The sequence below is a fragment of the Mandrillus leucophaeus genome, unplaced genomic scaffold, assembly GCF_000951045.1.
Source record: "Mandrillus leucophaeus isolate KB7577 unplaced genomic scaffold, Mleu.le_1.0 Scaffold353, whole genome shotgun sequence".
Lineage (NCBI taxonomy): Eukaryota > Metazoa > Chordata > Mammalia > Primates > Cercopithecidae > Mandrillus > Mandrillus leucophaeus.
In genome coordinates, this window is record NW_012103732.1 from 3,754,136 (window position 1) to 3,778,883 (window position 24,748).

The window sequence follows — 24,748 nt, forward strand, 5'->3', positions numbered from 1 at the left end:
TGATACTTTCAGCTGACTCTTCATTCAGCTTTTTCATGCCGTCACTCTCTGGGCATATTTAAGTACTGAAAAAAAAATAATTAAGAACACAATGGACAGCTTTTTCCAGAAGTCATCTTATTTCCTTTCTGTTTTCAACTGGAAGTCACAGTGACAGGAGGATTTCTCTTCGGGGGAGGAGAGTGTGTGACAGGTGGGAGGTAATGGGGCAAGACAAGACCTTTACTTTCAATTTCTCCCCACAATTTTTTCTTTTTGTTTGGAGTTAAATTGGTTAAAATACAATAAATAGTGGAAAATAAGAGCCTGACGTTAGGCAGTTTAAAAGTTTTACATGCTATAGACACATGTCTCCAAATTCTTGAAGCTGAGGAATTAATCATAATTTTTTGAGATAGGAATTAATAAGTCTCATATGCTGGTTAAAATGTCCAAGTTGTCTTCCTTAGGCATTGTTATAGTATTTACTTCAAAAAGAAAAACATCTCCCAGGACATTTAATATGAATGATAATCCAGAAAAGGACATTGGATTTCTAGGACTGAAAGCACTGGGCTTTACCTCCTAAGAGGTGGATGCTCCCTCTACCCTATGTTCTTCTAAGTAAAATTCTCATTGCTCCCAGAGCTTGGGACACTTTAATGTAAAATTCCATCAAGGGAATACACGGTTACCAGGGCTACAAGTTCCCATCTCAACCTGCCAACCTCTCTTCCTCTGGCTCCAGATCCCAGAGCTGGAGCTGTCAGGGCTGGGACTTGGGGGACACCCCCCTAGGCTGCAGGCGATTGCAGTTCTAAAGTTTGAAGTTGGGTGGGGGAGGATTAATCCCTCTTTAACTCCTTTCCTTCCCACCCTCAATTCTGAACCCCAACGGATACGTTTCCCCGGGTTTCCTAGTGAATAGGAGCATAGGAGCCGCCCTGTCCAATAAAGATTAAATTAAGTAGAAGAATCCCAGCCGCTGGATATTTGGAAGCTCCGGTGGGGCGTCAAACTGACGTTTAACACATTTTTTCCACTCACTGTGCACAAATCCTGGACCTGTTGGGCTTAACTTTTAGAAAGAAAGGAAGAAAAAAATATAAGAAAGGAAGGGGAAAAAATCAAAGAAAGTCACAGAGAAACCCCGCTTTCAAGGGGGAAGTGGTTTTAAACTCAGAGAGGCTGAGGCAGAGGTTGGGCTTCCTGACCTTTCCTGTCTTTTCTTTCCTCGAATCACTCCCAGAATTGGATCCTGTCCCCCACTCCCTCAGGGCTCAGAACTTTTCTGTTTTGGCGGTCTGACTCTATGTTTATTCCTTAGGGAGGGTGTGGTGGCCCAGGGTCATGACTGGATGTGTGGGCAAGGGGCGAATTGAGAACACAGTGGCTTTCTCTGTGGTGACAATTTCTATTTTTTTAAATAAAGGTTTTGGTAGCATGAACTGAGCAGTTTTCTCCGGTTACTGTCTAGCAGGAGAAACAATGGTTTTCTCTGTAGGCTTTCAGCCACTGGACAACTAACCTTGAAGCTGAGGCCCAGTCGGGTGCCTCCTCCCCCGGGGGCCATCCCGGCCCCCAAATATTGGCTGCTCACTCCCATCTGCTCTTCTAGCCCCTGGGCGCAGTCCAGAGGGGCAAAAGGCAAGTCCCTTCATGGCAAAGGCTTGTCCATGCAAACACAACATTGAATAAATTAACCTCAAACCAGCTAGTTGGGGTGTAGTAGTTTAGCAGGACTAATTGCAGACAATGGAGCTGAAATGACTTTTCCAATTAGCTGCTGGTTGGAGTTTAGTTGGAGGAACTGTCAGCTCCAACGATGGGTAATTGCTTTATTGCTCACAAAACTATCATCTATTTAGGACATATGTGCTAATTACTCTGGATGGGCGTCGAAAAAGAGACCATAAATCTAATAGCACTTAAAAAAGTCTATGGTGCTTGTAAGCCGCCCCAGCCCCTTGCACATTCTCTCCTGCTCAGGTTGGAGTGATAGATGGCTGTCTTTCAGGAAGGGAAGGTTTGGACAGGAGGCGAGGACGGAGTGCTCTGGTCAAATCACTTGGAGAGAGACCATCCCGTGCGTGCTGTGCTGAGGCGATAAATCACTGTCATCAAAACCGGTCCCCTCTTTAGTCGTGCACTTTTCATTTTCGCAAAAGATTACTTTAGAAATCTTTTAATTGGATTATGCTGGGAAATTAATCTCCTTTAGCCTTGGCTAAATTTATTGTGGCCACTGACTGAAGGAAAACCCTGTCACTGCAGTGAGGGCCATCTCCCCTTGTTCGTTTTTCCGCCGTCTTCCAGGATCTCCCAGTTGCGTGTGACAGTCGTGCCCCAAGTCCTCGGGAGTGACTGGAGTGAGAAAGGGTGGAAAGACACATCTGGGCAAAGGCCGCGGAAGTCCCCAGTGAATCCCCTTTGTCCTAAATGCTACGTTTCTGTCCCGGATTCCCTAATTCCATATCCTGCATCCCCACACGACCTTGCCTTTACCAACAAGGGGTTCTGGAAGCCTGCTGCCGGGAAGGAGTCTGGAGTGGCAGGAAGAGAAAGTGGGGTGTGTCGGGGGAGCACTGCCAGCCAAACTCACTAGTTTGCTCTCTCCCCCGCACTCCCTTTCTGGGCCTTCGGCAGGGAGCTGCGGTCTTGCGAAGACTACTTCTCTGCGCAAAAACGCACAGCTCGTTCTTGGTGTTCGTTCTGGCACAACTCCGGAGACACGTCCCCTTGAAGTGCATGGCGCTTGAGGCCACGGGTCTAGGGCACTTCTCACTCCTTCTGGCTCCTCTGGCACCCGCTCATTGTCGGGCGGCGACCTCCCTTCCAGCCTCGCCGCCCTGCGCGGTCAGCCTAGTCCAGCGCGACTCCGGCAGTCGCGGGAAGCGGAGGATCCGGCCCCGCCGGCCGCGCCTCTCAGCGGGAGATAACAACATCTGCCTGAAACGGGATACCTACTTTTGCAGCTCATTTGAGCTCTTAATAGCAGCCCTCTGAGGTGTGGTTAATTGATGGGGATAAAGGCGTAATGACTTAACGGGGAGACGCCAATGATCCTTTAATATACTTTTAAAAGAACAACCACCCCCCCCAAACACCAACCTGTCTTTGCTCGGTGGGGGGAAAAGGCAGGGATCTGGAGGCTGGAATAAGGATCTGGCGCTGTTGGTGACTGTACCTGGAAGCGTCAGTGTGGGGTGAGTCCTGGCTCGCAGGGCTGGGGAACCAGAAAGCCGCCAAGGCGCCCAGCTCGGGCTGACAGCCCGTTGTTGCGTGGCTGCGGGGAGCGAGGAGGGACTGGGAGCCAGCTGAGAGAGTACAAACTGACAGGTGACCCGGCCTATAGCCGGGTAGGAGCACGGAGCCGGGGTCATGTCGCTTCTCCCTGGGCTCTGCCCCTCTGTGAGCCCTTCCCCTACGTGGGGCTGGATACCCACAAGCCGGGTGCCTCCGTCTGCCCGCCCTCCTTGACTAGAGAGACCCCGTATCCAGTATGAGCGACATCGTCAAGTGGCCAGCGGGAACATGGGGGTTCCGCTGCCTGGATAACCTCAGACCCCAGCGCCAGGACAGAGGCACGCGCCCGTGTGTGTGTGCACGTGCGCGTGCGCGCAAACCGCCCGGAAACGCACAGCTGGAGCACAGCAGCCCTGAGCACGTGGCCGTATTTAGACCAAGTCTGTCCAGAACCCCAGTGCCAGGCATATTGGGATTTACCTGCGCGGCAGCTGGGTCCCGCCGCCGGGTCAGAGGAGTCCCCGCGCACTATCCCATCCAGACCTCCGCTTACTGTTTTCTCCTCCGTACCTTCCCTTTCCTTTGCCTGAGTTCCCTTTGCTCAGTCAGTTCTAGCTGAGTCTCTAGAGGGTCAAGTAAGTGTTTTAGTCTTCGCAGGTACCGAACGTAGGTTCAAACAAACACTAAAATGAAAAAAAAAAAAAAAAATCAGATTGCCTTTTCTGTTTGCAAAGGGGAACCCCCTCAAGATGTGGGCTGTGGTGTCCCTAGCAGGTTTTGCAAATCTCTTGTTTTACCTTTGGGAAAAGATAACCTTGATGCTTCAGGTTTGAGCTCCCTCTGGAAGTAAAAAGAGAAACGATTCCAATCACCGTCTGTATTTTATTGCATTGAGAGATAGCAGGTGTTTAGGTTGCAGCTATTGTCTGCCTTCCTCCCTGAGCTCACATAACAAGGATGAAAGAGTCTAAGGAACTTAGTTTCCCCAAACGCTCTTGCTTAGGAGGGCGGGGAAACTTCGGAATCAAGGATTCGAAGAAATGCAATTGAGTCCCAACTCGCAAAGTGTGTCAGTCTCCGTGTGGTTCCGTCCTTCCGCCGTCACTGTCTAATCTCATCTAGTCTCGTGCTTCTGCCTCCTGTAGATCTCTAGGAACTCAGAATTCCCTGTCGCTTGGCCGTCGAGCTCCCGACCCCTCCGCATCCCTAGCCGAGAAGGACTGCGAGTTGGGCTCCAAGGTCGTGGTCTGGTCCTCAGGGACAAGGTCCCGGGTCCAGACTCTTTCCTTGGCCAGCAACTCCTGCTGGGAAGGTCCCGCCCCGAATGGAATCGTGACCTGGCGCTAGGTCCCCCGAGGCTTTCCTGAAGGTCCTATGCCTTCGGGCCGCTAGGGTCCTAAGGTGCCTGTGGCGGACCCCTCGTCCGCCTGAGCCCTGAGATCATCTCGGCCATCGGTGCTGCAGGGCCCCAGGGCGGCAGGGAACACCTGCCTCCAGTCCAGGCCCGGCCCCACAGCAGTCCAGCACCCTAATTCTCGAGTGTCTCTTCACGACCCTAACCCCTCAAGGGCGCTCCCTTGCGAACGAAGTTTTCACTCTGCGGGCTAGGATCCCTTGTAGTGACCCCTCCCACCCCTTTCCCCGGGCCTGGCTAACTCCGACCGTAAGCGCGGCTCAGCCGGGAGCTGCTCCCGGAAGCTAGGCCCATATCCGGCCGCGGAGCCTCCCGCGCGGGGTTGGCTGCCCGGCGCTCGACGCAAGTGCGGTGCCCGGCGCGGCGGAGGGACCCGGGCCGTGTTATCTGCGCACCGAGACGTCCGCGGAAGGCTAGAGGCCGTGCTCTCGTCCGCGGAGAAGGCCACCAGTCCTCGAGCAGGCTGGAGGGACAAAGCCTCTGGCCTGCGCCGGGGGCATTCAAGAAGGAAGCCAGGCCTGACCGGGGGGTGGCGCACGCTTCCCGAACCCCAGGCCCAACGCCCCGGTTCCGCGCGGGCAGTTGGCGCCCCTCGGGTCGGCGCCCCCTCGGGTGGGCGCGGCAAGCCTCTTAGGAATGGGCCCCAGGGAGTGTGACCGGGTCCCTGCCAATCTTTTAAAGTTCAGAGATCCACCGTCGAACGAAGCCTCTTTTTCCAACTTCACCATTTCGCCTCTTTCCTTAACCCGCGCTGGCTAAAGCGCTGAGCCTTGCCATCCTCTTTGAGTGCTTAACGATTTGCCCTGCCTTGGACAGCCAGTCCTCTTCAGGTGGTGGGCTGCTGGTAGGGGTAGGAAGCAAGGCCTGGGGCACCGTTGGGGACCCTCACAGCTGATTTTCTATTTTAAGGAGCAACTGGGTTTCACGAAGTTGGAGGGTCAGTGGGAGTTTTGTGGCCCTTGGCACTTTTTAAAACACCCATCTGCAAGGCGGGAACAGCAGAGAAAGTGCTGTGTAGTTCATAAAAAAAGATATTGGCAGGCTGTATCTTAAGAGTTTTTCCAGAGATTGTTTAGTAATCTCTCAATTTAGAGAGTTGATATGTCCCGCGCCATCAGGCTGCTGAATGGGATCTTCCTTCCGACAGGGACTGAGAAACGGAAATACCACCCTCCAGCCAATCTGTTGGGAGGACTGCTTGCAGGGGACTCGAGCCCCAGATATTGCACTAGAGGCGCTGCAAGTGTGAGCAGGTAATGTGGAGAAGAGTGACATTATTAACAGAAAGCATCTAATTAAAAATGACTTCATTTGATTGGAAGAATGAAAAAACCTTTTTAAATAAATCCAGATTCACTGGCCTAAGCTCAGTCGATTTATGAATGTGGAGCCCGACTGGGGTCTGCTTTCTTTCAAAGATGTCATCTTAGAGGTAATAGCATAGGTGAAGTCATTTGGTTACACTGTGGAAACTTTTATAGTGCCTTCCTTGGGAATTTAATTCAGTGGTTCTTCATTTTATTAGGAACAGACTGACTCCATCAACTGTGCTCTTTCCATGTTTAGAGGCAGGACTGCTTGAAGCAATTAGGTTCACCAATTAGCATAGTTTTACTGACCTCCGCAGCAGCCCCACCAGCGCTCCATTTCTTCAAAGTCAGGGAAACGCTGAAGCACAGCATGCTTCCCAGGTGTCCAGGTTGGGGAGATAAGCCCAGGAGCAGGGTAGTGCAGCAGTGCAAAAAGCTTTCTAATAGTCCCCAAGTGTTTGTTTCAGCAACTTTTGTGGATTTTTTAAACCCCCTTTCTGATTCTGGATCTTGTAACACCTCCTTACTTTGACATAGCCCTTAAAGCCTCTCTTGGCTGAATTGCTTTTAAGAAAGTTGATTTTCTATTTTCTCCCTTCTCTTCTGTCTTCCTGTGTACTAATGATGCTGTAGGAAATTTTAGGGTCCAGAGAGAGGAAATCATTGACAGGCTCGTTGAAACCTTGTTAGGTGACAAGGTAAGGGTTGAGTGTGTGGGTGTGTGTGTACCTCAAACCTATGAGGAGAGGCCAGAGTGGATACCGGGAGACAGTCATTGCTTTTCCTAATTTTTAAGGTGTACCTACAAAGCTGTCCTGCAACCTTTTCACCATAAGCTCAATCAGCTGGTACATCTTTAATCAAAGAAAATGTTTGGAGCCCAAAGGAGTCTAGAAAAGAAGGGTTTTGCTCTTGTCACTGTCAAGAGTAGTAAGGAATTAAATTTATTTACATCGCTATTGTTCCTCTCTTGTTCTCCCCTAAAATAAACATTTCTCTGTAAGATTTCACTAGATTAAATTACTGACAGTTCATCAGTAGCAGCAACAATGTAATTCTTCTAACCTTATTAAATCAATAAATACTAGATCCAAGCGTTGAATTAAAAATGCATCAGCATGGCCAGGAATTGTGATCATACGACGACGGACCTCAGAATCAAACATGCCACTCAAAAATTGACTAGTTAGCATTTATTTAATCTTCTTTTTCTGTTTTGAATCTGTGACTAGGTATTCTGGAGTTTTAACATTTCAGGGACTGTTGTGTCAAGTTTTCTTTGGTTTATAATCTTGAAAATTCTTTTCTTTTACTAACTTCTACATTTAACCATGAATATGATGCATGCATTTACAGTAGTAATGCACTGTGACTTTGTAGTTCTTGCCATTAGTTTTCATCAAGGATACATACTTCTACTTAGAATACATTACTCTAGTAAGACATGGTTAGGTAAGGTGCGTAACTTTGTACAGAAGCACAAATAAATTTAAATACATAGGCTTTTGTATAAGTATAAATAAATATAGTCAGTTTAAATATACTGCTGTACATTTATTATAAGTTTATTTGTAAAAGAAAACCACATTTATCTTCCAACACTGTCAACTACATTATGAACAAAATAATTATTTATCATTTTAAAATAAGTCATTTATTTATAATCTGACTTGCTTGCTGGAATTTACACAAGAGCTTGAATTAAAAATTTTAAGTCTTTAAACTTAACACAGCATTAGGAAGTAACATATATCTTAAATGGTTACATTTTATGTATGAAGAAGTACCTCAAATATGGTTTACCAGGAATTCGTTAAGTTGTAGATTAGTGGGTAAATTTACACTTAGTTTCTGGTGAAAACAAGGACCCCGTATAACACTTTGTAGTTGGATCAACAAAGTAATATTTATTTTACCCATATATTTTACCATACTGATTAACGATGCTAATTATTTAAAAACATTCATCTCCTATTGATGTCAGCCAGCATAGATGGTACGGAATTCTGAAGATACAGTCATTGGCCCTTGGGTTCACCACACTGTGGAAGAAAAATCTTTATTTGACGAAATAGGCAATCAACTGAAATCTATCCTCTTTAAATAAACTGATTCCTCAGTATTTTCCCAGTGTTGGTGTAAGTTGTTGCCTGTGATATCCCCCAGGGCTCTTTTCCTCTGCTCTCTGATTTGGTGTATAAAAGCAGCTCTGAATGATGGATTACTGTGTCATTGCAGCCTGCAAAGGATTAATTTGTTTCATTGATTTCTCTTTAGGCAGATTGCCAGAATTTGCTGCTTCCCACCTTTGCTCAAGACTTCTAGAAGTAATAGACAGTAATAGCGTAAGACAAATCAGCTGCTTCTTGTAAAAATAAAATCAGGAAACTAAGAGTCTTAGGAAAGCTATGGCAAACTTTTTTACTGGCATACGGAAACAGCAATTACTAGGCTACTTCATTTGCTTTAGAAATATTTTTAATTGAAAGTTTCCTTGAATTAGCAACATACTACATATTAGTAGATCTTAAGGAAGCATTTGTAATGTTTGTTCCATAAAAATTTTGCCTAATTTGTAAGGATTCTGTTTAACTCAGAAAAAAAAAAAAAAAAAGATGTTGTCTATGTGATTGACAAATACTTCTTTTTCTGTGCCAGATTTCAGAATCAAGTAACATAACATGTCAACATAACTTTAAGTCAATTTACCTGTAAATATTTATAGGACTCTTTTGCCCAAAGAATTTTAGAAACTTTGGACTGAGAATATCAGATCACAGAAATAGAACTGTTTAAAGAAAAAATAACTTTTTCTGACAAAAGTAGTAGTATATGCCCATAAGACAGAATTTACAAAAATTAGAAATGCCATTTTGTGTGTCTTCTCTAAACCTTATTCCTCTAAGCATGTAATGTAATATGATTAAAATTATTAAAGTTGTTTATATTGACTCTATAATGTTTTAACATATCTACTTTAATTATTGCTCTATTAGACAACTCAGATTTTTAATTTTCCATTAGTATAAAGTAAGTTGTAATGAATAGCATTTTAAATAAATCTTTAGCCATCCCTAAGGTTATTTCCTTATAATATGTTATTAAAAGAGAAATTACTTAGACTGAGAATATAGACTATTTTTTAAGGTTCTTGATATTGATTGCCCAATTGTTTTCCAGAAAGGTTCTACGCATTTATACTGTTACTTAAAAAAAATTCCTCTGTAGTGGCAGCATTCTAATTCATGTTACATGAGCAAAGAAAACAGAACAACACTCTTTTCCTTGTGTTCTAAAAGCAGTGGTAACGTTTTGCATTTATTTAATCTGTCAGAAGTATTTTCCCAACTGCAGATGTGAAATAGGCTGCTTATACAAATCTATTTGTTTCTCTTCTGTAGTGCTGAAAATTATATTGATTCAATGACCTCAAGTTATACTTTTTATGCAATTAGTTGTGTAGTAAAAACTAATATTGTCATGTGCTAATGTCTTTTTTTCCTCTATTGTGCTATGGTAGTAGTCTATGCAATATCAGCAAGTTTATGCTTTTCCTTTGCTTTGCTGAAAGGAAAAAGGAACATCTGTTTCCATTATATATCTGCATCATAATGATAACAATTAAATAGCTATTATGGTAGTATACAGTAAATATATTTTGCTGAATGACCTGTACTTTCTTGTTGGAAAATTTCAGATATTTTGGAGGCATGGTTCTATGTAGATATTTAGATAGGCCTTTGCTTACTTTAGGTAAATTTTTGCAGTTCTTATTTGTTTCAATAAAAACAGCTAGCCAATCTGACGATGAAACACTAGGCTGCTAGATGTGACTCTTGAGTATGTTTAAAGTACAAATTGTTAAGTATGTCTCTCAATATACTTAAACGGGTTTATCATGCTATTAGTAATAAAATTTATTTTGTGTTTTGTGCTATTTGTGTAGTACTTTTATATTTTACTAAGTTAGATTAGAAATAGTTGTATATGTATTTTTAGTACATTACACATTTTTCTCTTATATTGGGGGACATAGTGATATTTACCTTTTAAACTCAGCAGAGCATTTGAAACCATACACAACTATTTTCATTGACCTTTAAAGTTCCAGAGAAATGTTTTCATTTATTTTAGCTTTTGATTAAAGATGTTTTGGTGGTTACATAAAAAAAGATTAGAAAGTATTTCATACAAAATGCTATATGAAGAAAAATAAGCATCCATGTACACCAAACCCAGTTCAAGAAATAAAATATTACCAGTACAATTGAAGTCTTCCAGAATCTATTTCTTTATGGCTTCTTGAAGAGATAATTACCCTAAATTTGGCAGTTATCCTTTTTGCTACTTACTTTTTGTACATGTTCTAAAAATTTGACGTAAATAACTTGTCTTTTTAAATAAGTAATTTTTAAAATGTTGGACCTGTGACTGTTGTTAGAACTGTTTTAATCTAATCACCTATGGCTGGGCATGTTTCTCTGTTTCAGTGTCCTCACCTGTGAAGTTGGGGGTAGGTCTCTATGGTCTCTGCTCTCCTTCTCGGTGTAATTAAAATGTTTTTTTCAGTGCTGCTTGTGTTCCATATGAAACAAAATGAAACAAAAGACAGAGGCCAAGAAAGGCTAAGTAACTTACCTAAGACTGTATAATAAGTCACAGGTGGGGAATAAAACTCAGTTTTCCTGACTTGCATTCAGGTAGTCTTTTCCTCACTCTGCATTGCCTGTCATTTTTTTTCTGATTATTCTTAAGGAGTGGGGAGAGAGAATAGAGAAACAGAGATTTTTTTTCCTCAGACTATCTTTTCTGTAGGGAAAAACCACTGAAGCCCTATCAGCCTGGAAGCTACTTATAGGGTTAGCATACTGTGTGTCCTGCAGTGCCTGTGAATCTCTTCTGTGTTTTCTGGACTTTCCTGGAAAGTCATTTAGATACAATGTAATAAATATAATAAAGTAGTTTAGATATAATGAGGTTTTCACTAGGCTTCTTACTCTACAGTTAATTTTTTGATAATACCAGGAAAATAAGAGGGGCATAAACACAAGTGTCTTTTTACATGTATATGTCTCTAAAATTCTATGTTTTAGCAAGCAGGTCTTTAATAAATTACTTTTCCTTTTTTATGTAGTTTATACTATGTTCAAATGATAAATGACCTTCTACTGGAAAATGGGTTTGTTTCTTGTTTCTATTTAGTAGCCAGTATACCAGAGTACTAAAGTGAAAATAGCACAAATAATGTGGAAATACATTTTTAAAATCTCTTTGGAGAAAAACCCCATTCTAAAAATAGCAACTTAGAATTTCATGCATGTACTTTCCCTTTCAGGTTTTTACTCTAACAAATTTAATTCACTCGTAGTTGAGATGACTAAGCTTGAGTCATAATATTCACACAGTGCCATGTCTGTCCTATGAAAAAATAGCAATGTAACTGGAGGTTGGAGTTATATATTTTATTGTAAAACCATCTTTTCCCAAATCTGTTGCTTCAAGATCAAAAAGTTGGTTTAATAAACTACTGCTTCCTTCTACAAATGCGTACTTGGGAACTTATAATAGTAACCATTCTCTTTAGGGTGGATGAGGCTGCTAATAGTAGCTTTGTTTGTGCTATAAATATTCTCAAGGTAGGTTTTTTTTTTTTTTGAGATAGAGTCTCGCTGTCGCCCAGGCTGGAGTACAGTGGGGTGATCTCCGCTCACTGCAAGCTCCACTTCCCGAGTTCATGCCTTTCTCCTGCCTCAGCCTCCTGAGTAGCTGGGACTACAGGCGCCTGCCACTACGCCTGGCCAGTACAGCTGGCTAATTTTTTGTATTTTTTAGTAGAGACAGGGTTTCACTGTGTTAGCCAGGCTAGTCTCAAAACTCCTGACTTCGTGATCCGCCCACATCGGCCTCCCTGAGTGCTGGGATTATAGGCGTGAGCCACCGCACCCGGCCTGGTAGTTGTGTTTTAAAAAGCAAACCAGGTGACACATTTATTTGTCTGTATTTTAGGTCAAATTATCTTACATGTTCAACAGCTTCTAATAGGAAAATTTCCCTAGTATATTAAGTTGGGGAAGAAAGATGTAATGTAATTGAGATACCAGTATTCAGTACACCTTTTATTTAAGCATTGCTTTATTTGCTCACACTTACTAAATGTATTTTTTTTTCATTTCTGTCTGGGAAAGCTTATTTGGGGTGTGTGTGAAAATATTTCAAAAGGCAACTCTTTGTCTAATAGAAATTTCTGGCAAATATCTGTAATATAAGGAATTTTCTACACTGATTAAATTTCCCTGTGTTTCTCCAACAGGTAGATGAAAGTCAAGAGAAAAGGTGTGGATAAATGAAACTAGCCCATGATAAGCCTGTTTTCTCCGTGACCACAATATGAACCAGGATGATGGTGGTAAGAATATTGAGACTTAACCACTAAACCAGCAATGCTAAAACCAGAGACCCTAGTGAAACACAAGAATATACAGTCATCGTGCAGTTCATATATGTTACCTCACTTTCTTATTTATTATAGCTCTCCATAGAGATGTGGTGTGGTGTTCACAGAAATAATACAGAATGTGGTAAATTTTCTTTCTTGGCCATATATAATCCCAGGATTATAGGAGCTTAAATATATGCACCGTTTCTACTCAGTTCTTAATGACTTCACTTTAGACCAAGTTGAGATTATTTCAAAACCAGCATTGGCTATATATTTTTCATTGACACAGTCAATACATAAATTTGTAGCTGTGACTTACAATTTGTGGATACAAGGGGTAGAATTTTCCCTTACCAATGTTAGATTTGCATAATGTAAAAATTTGTTCATATCCTGTTTTGAATTCCCAGTTCTTTAGGATTTTTCCATATTTGATTCTCAAGAGAATTATGTGACCATTGTGCTTATTGTTCTCGAAGTATAGATATTCAACACATATTTATTGAGTTTTTATCATGCTTAAGGCATGTGGAGTAGATAAAGGCATACTCCCTGCCCCAATTACTATCCATAATAATTGATACGGTTTTTTGCCAATAATTTAACAGATTATATTTTCTTAGTATAATGTATTCATGTGATTTTTATTAATATTACTATATTGGGACTTTAAGATAAAAATAAAATATATTTAATTTTTCCTTGCTGTTCACTTTTTGAAAAAATGCTTGGAATTGAGGCCAGGTGTGGTGGCTCATGCCTGTAATCCCAGCACTTTGGGAGGCTGAGGTGGACGGATGCTTGAGCTCAGGAGTTTGAGACCAGCCTGGACAACATGTTGAAACCCTGTCTCTACAAAAAACAAAACAAAACAAAACAAAACAAAAAAACCACACAATAATTAGCCCAGCGTGGTGGCACTGCCTGTGAACTCATCTCCTTGGGAGGCTGAGGTGGGAGGATCACTTGAGCTGGTGAGGTCAAGGCTGCAGTGAGCTGAGTTTGCTCCACTGCGCTCTAGCCTGGGAAGCTTGGGAGATAGGAATTGTAATTTGGGGACAGCCCAAATTATAGTATTATTTAGTATGTATCTTGAATAAATAGAATATAGCATTTGCTAACTTTATCTTATTATTTTATTTTATTTTCATTTTTTTTTTTTTTTTTGTAGAGACGGGTTTCATTATGTTGCCTTATACTCCTGGTCAGAAGTGATTCTCCCACCTTGGCCTCCCAAAGTGCTAGGATTACAGGTGTGAGCTATAACACCCAGCCATATTTGCTAACTTTAAATCAGTACTTAAAAAAAAAGTCTTAGAGTTTTTCTTAATACTTCAAAATATTTTGTTTAAATTAAATGTGTCAATTTAGTTATCTTCTTGCAAATAACATTGTTTTCTGAAAAGTGACCTTTATGTTGTTTAATTGAGCAAAAAGCACATTCATATTTCGAAAACTCAACTAACAAAGTCTGTTTTAAAGTTAGGAACTACACTAAGAATAAAGGCAAAACATGTTTTCATAAATATATATGTGTATAAATATATTTATAAATTTGTATATATGTGTATCTATGCACATATATATTTATAAATTTTTTTTTGTTTTTTGTTTTGAGACAGGGTCTCTGTTGCCTAGGCTGGAGTGCAGTGGTGTGAACACAGCTCACTGCAGCCTTGACCACTTGGGCTCAAGTGATCCTTCCGCCTCAGTCTCATATGGAGCTGGGACCACAGGCATGTGCCATCATGCCCAGTTAATTTTTAAATTTTTTGTAGAGACGGGGTCTGACTTTATTGCGTGAACTGGTCTTGGAACTCCTGGGCTCTAGTGAACCTCCCGCTTTGGCATCCCAAAGTGCTGGGATTACAGGCGTGAGCCACTGCACCTGGCCTGTTTTCATAAATATTAAAAAACAAAAACAAACCTATGTTTGGTCTTGACCGTACATTAGCTTTGATGCTGATGCTAATATTGTTGAACTTATTATAGTATTGAACATGTTTTTATAGCTCCTCAAAGTTTTTAAAAAGATGCTAAGAATAATTATCTCTCTAACTAGGAGAAGTGGTTTGTTGATATATTTTCCAACAAGTTTGACCAGTGCAGATAGCTCTCTCTTTTTTTTTTGAGATGGAGTTTTGTTCTTGTTGCCCAGGCTGGAGTGCAATGGCGCGATCTCAACTCACCGCAACCTCCGCCTCCCAGGTTCGAGCCGTTCTCCTGCCTCAGCCTCCCTAATAGCTGGAATTACAAGCATGAGCCAGCATGCCCGGCTAATTTTGTATTTTTAGTAGAGACGAGGTTTCTCTATGTTAGTCAGGCTGGTCTCGAACTCCCTATCTCAGGTGATCCGCCTGCCTCGTCGTCCCAAAGTGCTGGGATTACAGGCGTGAGCCACCACGCCTGGCCATCAGATAGCTCTTTTAGACAAAGAGGTTGACAAAAATACCACTATTCTTTCCATAATAATTGGAGTCTTTCTGGACTTAATTGTGCAATTTGTTCTACTTCTTTATATGTAGATATAGGAGCAAATTTCAGTTTACAGATATTGAAATTCATATGGGAATATAATTTGTATCTTGTGGAGATTGTTTGCATGGTATAACAAGGTCCTTTTGAATTTGGTGATTTGTTAGGTTTTGCATTATTTAAATATTTCTCAAAATAAGTATGTGAATTCAAAATGTGTATTTTCTTCAATTAGCTGATTTTTGAGATGTATATTTTACAAGATTTGTATTTAGAAGAGATAAGCAAACACATCGCTAATTCCTGGTAGAAGGTTCAGTAGATTATACCATCCTATTTGGTATGATAAATTGATATGACTCTAAATTGTAAAGGTAAGTTTTCTGGACTGGCTAAAGCTTACAGATTTGAGGGAATAAAGGAGTGGTGTTGTGGATCTTTGAAAACTGCATACCAACTGATGTCAACGGCAAAGTCAAAAGTCACTGAGATCCTGTTTGTATTTTAGTTCCAAGATTAGGTTTTGAATGTGTTTTGAGTTTTGACAAATAGTTTTAAAATTCGGAAAGTCCTACATTTTATAGTCAGGAACTAGCCAAAGGCAATATTTAGTGTACAGTATACGTGATCAAGATGTTTATTCTTACATGAGCTTGCTTAATTATTTTTCCTACCCAAGAGAAGTGTAAAAAAATCCTTAATTTATAAACATTCCTTTTAATAAAAATAGTAAAGCCCTATTATTATTATTAATAATATTATATGTTAAGCACATTTCATATATCATCTAATTTCTTCAGTTTTTATAAAATGTAAAACTACCATTTTATTGATGAAGAGTTTGGGGCTCAAACATGGTTAAATAATTTGCTCAAGTCATAATACAGGCATATTTTGTTTTATTGTGTTACATTTTATTGTGCTTCACAGATACTATGTTTTTTACAAATTGAAGGTTTGTGGTAACCCTGTATAGAGTATATGTTTTGGTGCCATTTTCTCAACAGTATGTGTCACTTAGTGTCTCTGTGTCATAATTTGCAAATCTCACACTATTTCAAACTTTTTCATTGTTAGAGTATATGTTAGAGTGATCTGTGATCTTTGATGTTACTAATGTAATTATTTTGAGATGCCACAAATTGAGCCCATTGAAGACAGCAAAGCTAATTGATAAATGTGTGTATTCTGATTGCTCCACTGATCAGCTATTCCTCTTTCTCTCCTTGGGCCACCCTATTCCCTGAGACACAGGAAGATTGAAAGTGTGCCAATTAATAACGCTAAAATGGGCTTCAAGTGTTCAAGTGAAAGGAAAAGTCATACCTCCTTTGCTTTAAGTCAAAAGCTTTTAGAAATGATTTAGCTTAGTGAGGAAGGCATGTCAAAAGTGAAGATAGGCGAAAAGCTAGGCCTCTTGTGTCAAACCTCCAAGTTGTGGAAGCAAAAGAAGTTTTTGAAGGAAATTAAAAGTGTTATTCCAAGGAAAACACAAACAATAAAAAAGTAAAACAGTCTTATTGTAGAGAAAGTGTGAGTGGTCTGGATAGAAGATCAAATCAGCCACAGTATTAGGTGAAAGCCTAATCTAGAACAAAGCCCTAACTCTCTTCAATTCTGTGAAGGCTGAGGAAGTTACAGAGAAAATGACTGAAGCTAGCAGAAGTTGGTTCATGAGGCCTAAGGAAAGAAGCAGTCTCCAGAACATAAAAGTATAAGGTGAAGCAGCAAGTGTTGCTGTAGAAGCTATAGCAAGTTACCCAGAAGATCTAGCTAAGATGATTGACAAAAGTGGCTACACCAAACAACATATGTTCAGTGTAGATGAAATGGCCTTCTATTGGAAGACGATGGTATCTAAGACTTTCGTAGCTAGAGCAGAGAAGTCCAATGCCTGATTTCAAAGCCTCAAAGGATAGACTGACTCTTGTTAGAGGCTAAACCAGCTGGTGACTTTAAGTTGAAGCCAATGCTCATTTGCCATTCCAAAAATCCTAGGGCCTTTAAGAATTATGCTGAATCTTCCATGCCTTTGCTTTTTAAACAGAGCAACAAAGTCAGGACGACAGCACATGTGTTTATCACATGGTTTATTGAATATTTTAAACCCACTGTTTTAGACTTGCTGCTTAGAAAAAAAAGATTCCTTTCAAACTATTACAGCTCCTTGACAATGCACCTGGCCACCCTAGAGCTCTGATGGAGATATACAAGGAGATTCATATTGTTTTCATGTCTGCTAATACAACATGTATTCTATAGCCCATAGATCAAGGAGTAATTTCAACTTTCAAGTTTTATTAATTAAGAAATACATTTTGAGTCTAGGAGTGGTGGCTCATGCCTGTAATCCCAGCACCTTGGGAGACCAAGGCAGTTGGATCACCTGAGGTCAGGAGTTCGAGACCAGCCTGGCCCACATGGTGAAACCCTGTCTGTACTAAAAATACAAAACATTAGCTGGGCATGGTGGCACATGCCTGTAATCCCAGTTACTAGGGAGGCTGAGGCAGGAGAATTGCTTGAACCCGGGGGGTGGAAGTTGCAGTGAGCCGAGATCCCTCCCCTTCCTGTCTCTTATACACATCTAGATGTGTATAAGAGACAGGAGCAAGACTCCATCTCAGAAAAAAAAAAAAAAAAAGAAATACATTTTATAAGGCTATAGCTGCCATACGTAGTGATTCCTCTGATGCATCTGGGCAAAATCAATTGGAAGTCTTCTAGAAAAGATTCATCCTTCTAGCTGCCATTAAGAACATTTGTGATCCATGGGAGGATCTCAGAATATCAACATGGACAAGATATTGGAAGAAGTTGATTCCAACACTCATGGATGACTTTGAGGGGTTCAGGACTTTGGAGGAGGAAGTAACTGCAGATGTGGTAGAAATAGCGAGAACTATAATTAGACGTGGGGCCTGAAGATGTGACCAAATTGCTGTAATTACATGATTAAACTTGAACGGATGAGTTGTTTCTTATGGATGAGCAAAAAAAAAAAAAAAAAAAAAAAAACAAAAAACTGGTTTCTTGAGATGGAATGTACTCCTGGTAAAGATGCTGTGAACACTGTTGAAGTAGTAACAGATTTGGAACATTATATAAACTTAGTTGATAAAGCAACAGCAGGGTTTGAAGGGATTGACTCCAGTTTTGAAAGAAGCTGTACTGTGGGTAAAATGCTATCAAACAGCATTGCATGCCACAGAGAAATCTTTCATTAAAGGAAGAGTCAATCAGTAGGGCAAACTTTATTGTTGTCTTGTTTTAAGAAATTGCCACAGCTACCCGAACTTCAGCAATCACCACCTTGATCAGTCAGCAGTCATCAACTTCAAGGCAAGACCCTCCACCAGCAAAAAGATTACATCTCACTGAAGGCTCAGATGATCGTTCACATTTTTTTAAGCAATGTTTTTAAATTAAGGTGTGTACATAGTTTTTTAGACATAATGTAATTACATATTTGATAGACTGCATTATAGTGTAGACATAACTTTTATGTGCACTGGGAAACAAAATTTGTGTGACTTGCTTTGTGCAATATTTGCCTTATTGCTGTGATCTGGAATTAAACTTGCAGTATCTTCAAGATATGCCTGTAACTAGTGAGTAACAGAGCAAGGATTTGAATTGAAGTATGTGTTACTTCGGAGCCCATTCCTAGTCTGTACCAAGATTATTGCTCATCAAGTAACTCATTATACTATGTTTTGGTTGTATTATGGGTCAGATCACATTTTCACAGCATGAAAATTCACAAAGCAACTCTACCCATTACCAAGAAAAATTTATATAACTTTATTTTACTCTCTTATCCTAATATCTATAGAATGATTACATTCTCTAATGTTTGATTATGTGATGCTGTCTGTGTAAATGATACTATATAGGATGAAGGATGAATCATGTTTATTCTTAGAAGATTTTGGCACTAGATTGGCTTAGCTATTAAATAGCACATTTGCTACCAGAGTGAGAAATGAATAGCAAGATATTTTTTTGATTTGTAATCTTACAAATGTTTTTGTTTTTAGTGACTTTCAGCGAAAGAAATCATGGTTTCCCTTAGTAGTTGTGTTATTTTGCTATGGAGGCTATAACAAAATACCATAAACTGGGTGGCTGACTCAACAGAAATCTGTTGTCTCTCAATTCTGGAGGATAGAAGTCTGAGATCAAGGTGTTGGTTGTTTCTAAGGGGTATGAGGGAGAATCTGTTCCATGCTTCTTTCCTAGCTGCTGGTGGTTTGCTGGCAATCTTTGACATTCCTTGGCTTATAGATCTATCACCTTGATCTCTGCCTTCACATGGAGTTCTTCCTGTGTGCATGTCTGTCTTTGTGTCCAAATGTACCTCTTTATAAGGATACCAGTCACATTGGATTAGGGCCCACCCTAATGATTTTGTCTTGTCTTGATTATTTGCAAAGATCCTATCTCCAAATAACGTCACATTCACAGGAGTTGGAGGTTAAGGCTACAACATATTTTGGGGGGAAACAATTCAACTCATAACAGTAGGCAACTTTTCTGAAGATAGATTTGAAAACTCTTTAGTAGTGGTTATATACATAAGTTTGTTTATCAAAACATTGGAATAATTATATGTGCATATGTCCATAAATGAGTCATGTATGAATATTTGCTTTGGAATAGGACTGACTTGCACTAGTCTGTTCTTATATAAAAGCTGTAGTAAGAACAAACAGGAGAACTACTAAAGATGGTTTTCAATAAATTACATATGATTGGATGTGAAAATGTATGGAGCAGATAATGCATGTATGAGATCATTATAACTGGTGGTATGATGAAGTTGAGATTTAGATGGGCATTCGGGGCCAGAGGCTGCTACAGAAGCAGAAAGAACATGGGGTAAAGTCCTGATGTAGGAATAAATATTTTAGGCATAGTGAGCTGTGGTGGTGAAGAAGGCTTTGGGCCCAATTATATTGTCAAGTGATCCTGGGTGAGGCTCTTTAGGGTTAATGCAAGTTTTAGCTATCACAGCTTCAAGAAATTGTTGTAGAATTTATTTTTAATTTTATTATGTAGAACATTTGGAATATATGACAAGAAAAACATGACCTCTAATCCTACTACTCATTATTAATATTTTCACGTTGATATTCCTGTGTCGAATTCCTGCCATTTTTTTTCATTGAGATTATATTACATAAACAGTTTTCTAAAATAACTCAGTGTCTATAGTATTGTCTAAATATGTACCTGGATTTGCGACTTAGTGGGTAACAGACCTAATGGTCATTGGTGGTGAGTTGGGTCACCATAACTCCATATACCATTAGGTCAAGCTAGCTTTGTCTTGTGTGATTTAGTCCATTGCCTTCAGTCATGTTCTTCCTCCCATCTTTCATATGGCTGTCAAGATCTTTTTCCTGATCACTTCACTTTCCTGTCTTCACTTCTTTAGTCAGGATACAGGTTCAGCTTTTTAGCATATAAGTCATCTCCGTTATCTTTCTCATGCCTTTGTCTTCTTATTTGCTGCTTTCCCAAAAAAATACTTGAAATTCTCAGAATATTGTGTGCCCTTTTGTACCTCCCTAACTTTTTACCTCTTTCTCCCACTAAGAATGCTTTCTCTCTGCTTGTCTCTCTGTTCAGCAGCTACTCATTCTTTAAAGCCAGTTTTTCCTTCATTTTAGTGTCTGTAGTACTTTCTATAAAACTTATTATAGAACTGGTTACAGAGTATTTTAGTAGCCGGTTTTAATCTTAATTTCTTACTAGACTGAGTTATTTGTGCTGCTAGGCATTGTAGAAATTGGAAACCAAAATGAAGAGGAACTTTAGGAGTTTGCAATCTAGTGGAAGACATCCAATTTTGGTGAATCGGTGGGGTATGATAATGGAAAGTTGTTGAGAATATACTTGCTTCATGACCCATTAAAACAGAATTGTGACTGGAAATGTTTATATGGTATCTTAAAATTAATGAATTTTATTTGTTTGCAGGTGGCAGTGGGCTTGCATCACAGGTTGCAGCAGATGTTCTCAATATCTCTATTAAAATTTCCTTATTTCCGTATGTGAGAGGAGCTCCAGAGCCGCATCCTTATGGTAGCTACCATGCCGTGGTAGGTGATGCTGTACTTTTCTGCATCATCCTTCCTGTCCTAACAGAGGATCTGGGTTAGAATCTAGCTGTTGTTTTTGTAAACAACCTATGGAGAACTGAAAGAAGAATGTTTCAATAATATCTAAATTGTTATTTCTTTGAGGTTATGTTCTATGCCTTGTTATTTTTATAATTGTTCACAGAACCTCTAAATACTGCCTTGCTCATCATAGGCACTTAGCATTGTGATTTTGTTTGACTTGTATCCAGTTTTAATGGCTTCTTATTAATTTTTAAGTTGTTAATCTAATTTCTTATTCTTTCAAATAATAAAGAAGCATGTAACATTAATTTTACTTACAAACAATGTCTTCCAGTAATATTTTATCAGCTTCTCAATTTTATGAAGGAGATTCAACTAGAAACTGATAAAATTCCATATCAGGAGTCAGTAGAACTATTTTATTGTAAAACCTCTGTATTAACAAGAATGAACACTGTAGCTAGTAACTAAAGTATTTTTTCTTCATAAAAAATGGAAGTATTTTTCAGAATTCTAAGAAATGTCAAAGTAATTTTGGCTGTAGTCGTATTACATTTAATGCTATAGAGAATATTTCTAAAATTAACAAAAATATTCTGTAATTTCCTCAGTTATTGCTACTGGTGATGAGGGATGTAAGTTGGCATGCTTTCATGTTTTGAGCATCATCATTATACACTTCTGATTTTGCAAGTCAGAAACAATCTTTGTTTTAGTTAAGATAGCTGAGAACCTTCTTAGGTAGGGGATCAGGCTTTCATCATTTGTGTATTTATGTAAGTAATATATACAATACCATGAATTGATCAGAGTAACTACATGTATAATTTTTAATGAAAGAATCATACAGTATTTATACATTTCTGTGACTTTTTAAAAGTTTATCAGAATATGGTAGTTTGGGACCAAAAACATAGGTTTTATTTCTGTATAGATCATTTTATTTTGTTATTTTCTGTGACCACTGGTAACAATCATCTTACAGATGTAAGCTGCCATTCACTGGGAGCTTTGGCAAGAGAATTGGCTAGATCAGCAAGCCCATCTCCACTATGGAACAACAACTTGCAGCTCATCTCTATTGATGGTGAGTCAGTGTCATCTTCATACGTGAAAGATCATGTTTTATCTTTGCAGTGTTATCAAACAACAATTTGTCTTAAACTTTGTTTTATGAGACGTTATTGGGATCTTGAACCATGATGCTTCATTACTTGAGCCAAAAAGACAACAAAGAAATCAACACAACAGTGGAAAATAATGCAAGTTATAATTTGTTATCTATGAATATACTTAAAATTTGTTTGATTAACTTCTATCTGTCATCTCCATTCTCACTCCTTATAACACATGCCAGCTAACTTATAATTCATGACTCTTATTTGAGTACATATACTAGAAAAGAGTCCTATTGATCACATATGTTGTATACTTATTTTAAAACTGTATTACTAGGCCAGGTGCGGTAGCTTATGCCTGTAATCCCAGCACTTTGGGAGGCCGAGGCGGGAAGATCACTTGAGGCCAGGAGTTTGAAACCAGCCTGGCCAACATGTTGAAATCCTGTCTGTACTAAAAACACTTCACTTGGGAGGCTGAGGCACGAGAATCGCTTGAACCTGGGAGGCGGAAGCTGCAGTGAGGTGAGATCGCACCACTGCACTCCAGCCTGGGTGACAGAGCAAGACTGTGTCTTAAAAAAAAAAAAAAAAAAAAGGTGTATGTTACTGATACCAGGAAATTTCAGCAAAGATTCTCTTCCATTTTCTTTTTTTCTGTTTCTTTTTTTTTTTTTTTTTGAGACCGAGTCTCACTCTGTCACCAAGGCTGGAGTGCAGTGGCACGATCTGGCTCACTGCAAGCTCCGCCTCCTGGGTTCACACCATTCTCCTGCCTCAGCCTCCTGAGTAGCTGGGACTACAGGCACCCACCACCATGCCTGGCTAATTTTTTGTACTTGTAGTAGAGACGGGGTTTCACCGTGTTAGCCAGGATGGTCTTGATCTCCTGACCTCATGATCCGCCTGCCTTGGCCTCCCAAAGTGCTGGGATTGCAGGTGTGAGCCACTGCACCCGGCCTCTCTTCCATTTTCAAATAGGTTATTTAGTTGGTCTACGGGTGGCCGTTGTTAATGCTTGTTGCAAGTTTGCTATTCCAGAGATACAGTGCTTGACTTTTTTTTTTTTTTTTTTTTTTTGAGACAGAGTCTCGCTCTGTTGCCCAGGCTGGGGTGCAGTGGCGTGATCTTGGCTCACTACAGTCTCAGCCTCCTAGGTTCACACCATTCTCTTGCCTCAGCCTCCTGAGTAGCTGGGACTACAGGCGCCCACCACCACACCTGGCTAATTTTTTGTGTTTTTAGTAGAAACGGGGTTTCACTGTGTTAGCCAGGATGGGCTTGACTTCTATATATTTAATATCATTAGAAGAGTCAGTAGTATATCTACATAGCTATCTGCAGTTTAGGGTTAATATCATTTAATAGTATTTAGTAATCATAACTTCATTTTACTGTACTAATTACATTTATAATTTGACCAAATCTTATATAATCATGAAGTATGTGTATGTATGTGTGAGTATATATAAGTAACGTGCTGCAGTCACTTATGTTGCTTTGACCCTCTTTATTCTAGTTGCTTTCACTTGAGTTATCACCATTGTCAGGTTGTCACAGTAAATTTTCTTTACAGTCTTGCTTTGCTAGTGTCCTGCCTGTTTTTTTTTTTTTTTTTTTTTTGTAATTGTTACTATCTTTCAACTTTTCTTCTTTACAGTATAAACAAATCCCAAGGTCAAAAATTTGTAGGACTGATGCTCACTGAAGTCAAAACTACTTTTAGATATGAGGGAAGAGGATCCTTATCCTACAAGTACATGACCTCACATGATTGGACTAGCCTAACCATCAATATGAATTGTTTTTGAAAGAGGCTTCTGGCAGCCTTTTCCGTTACTACCCAACATCGTATGTACTTCTTACATGTTAAACCCCAGTTAAACTGACTAGCTTGTATTCATCCTACCATGATAAGCTATTTTGCGCTTTTGTCTTCGTTCATATTCTCCTTCTTACCATTATAGGCTTTCCTCTTTGCTCTCTGATAGGTACCAACTTTCATTCAAGATTGAACTTGGTGAACACTTTGAAATCCTTCTTGACTACTAACCTCTGTCACTGAAATTTCCGAGATATAGATCTCTTCTAGAGCCTACATTTCATTGTTCTTATTTACTTATGTCTTCTTCCTACTAGACTGTAGATTTCTTAAGGGCAAGTACAAAGACTATGTTTTAAATTCTTTTTCATGTCCCCAATTTCTAGCATAATACCTGGCAATAGTAGTTACTTAATGAGCATTTGTGGAATGAATGAATAAGTAAGTTAAACAGGAAAGAAAAGGTGATTCTAGTAGTTGGTGTGATAATGATGATAATGTGAATTCCCAAGTGGAGTGCTGCTACACTTTTCAGCGTGGGAATATTCAGTGTGGAAAACAGTATCTTTCCCAAGGTCTCACCATAATTATACTAGTTTCTTAGAGTAAATGTATAATGTGTGCCTGAAATTTTGTTATTTTGAAAAACCAAACATTTATTATTGGAAATTTACCCACAAAATTTATACAGCTGAATTAAAAAAATTAATACTAAATTTCAATAATGAGTATAATGGAGTTTAAGAACTCCGTTACTTTCTCTATGGAGATCTTGTGTTATGATCAGTCTAAAGCTGGAGAAGGACCCTTCTGC

General features: G+C 39.7%; 1 long non-coding RNA gene across 1 annotated transcript in view; it reads left to right on the top strand.

Annotated features, from left to right (window-relative positions):
- Positions 1-12,313: 12,313 nt before the first annotated feature.
- The window catches only part of LOC105546305, a 162,435-nt gene continuing 150,000 nt past the window's right edge, over positions 12,314-24,748 (top strand). Inside the window, exons 1-3 of the long non-coding RNA XR_001007074.1 lie at positions 12,314-12,355; positions 20,849-20,970; positions 21,980-22,081. This is a non-coding gene — a long non-coding RNA (uncharacterized LOC105546305). The remainder of the gene's footprint in view (positions 12,356-20,848; positions 20,971-21,979; positions 22,082-24,748) is intronic.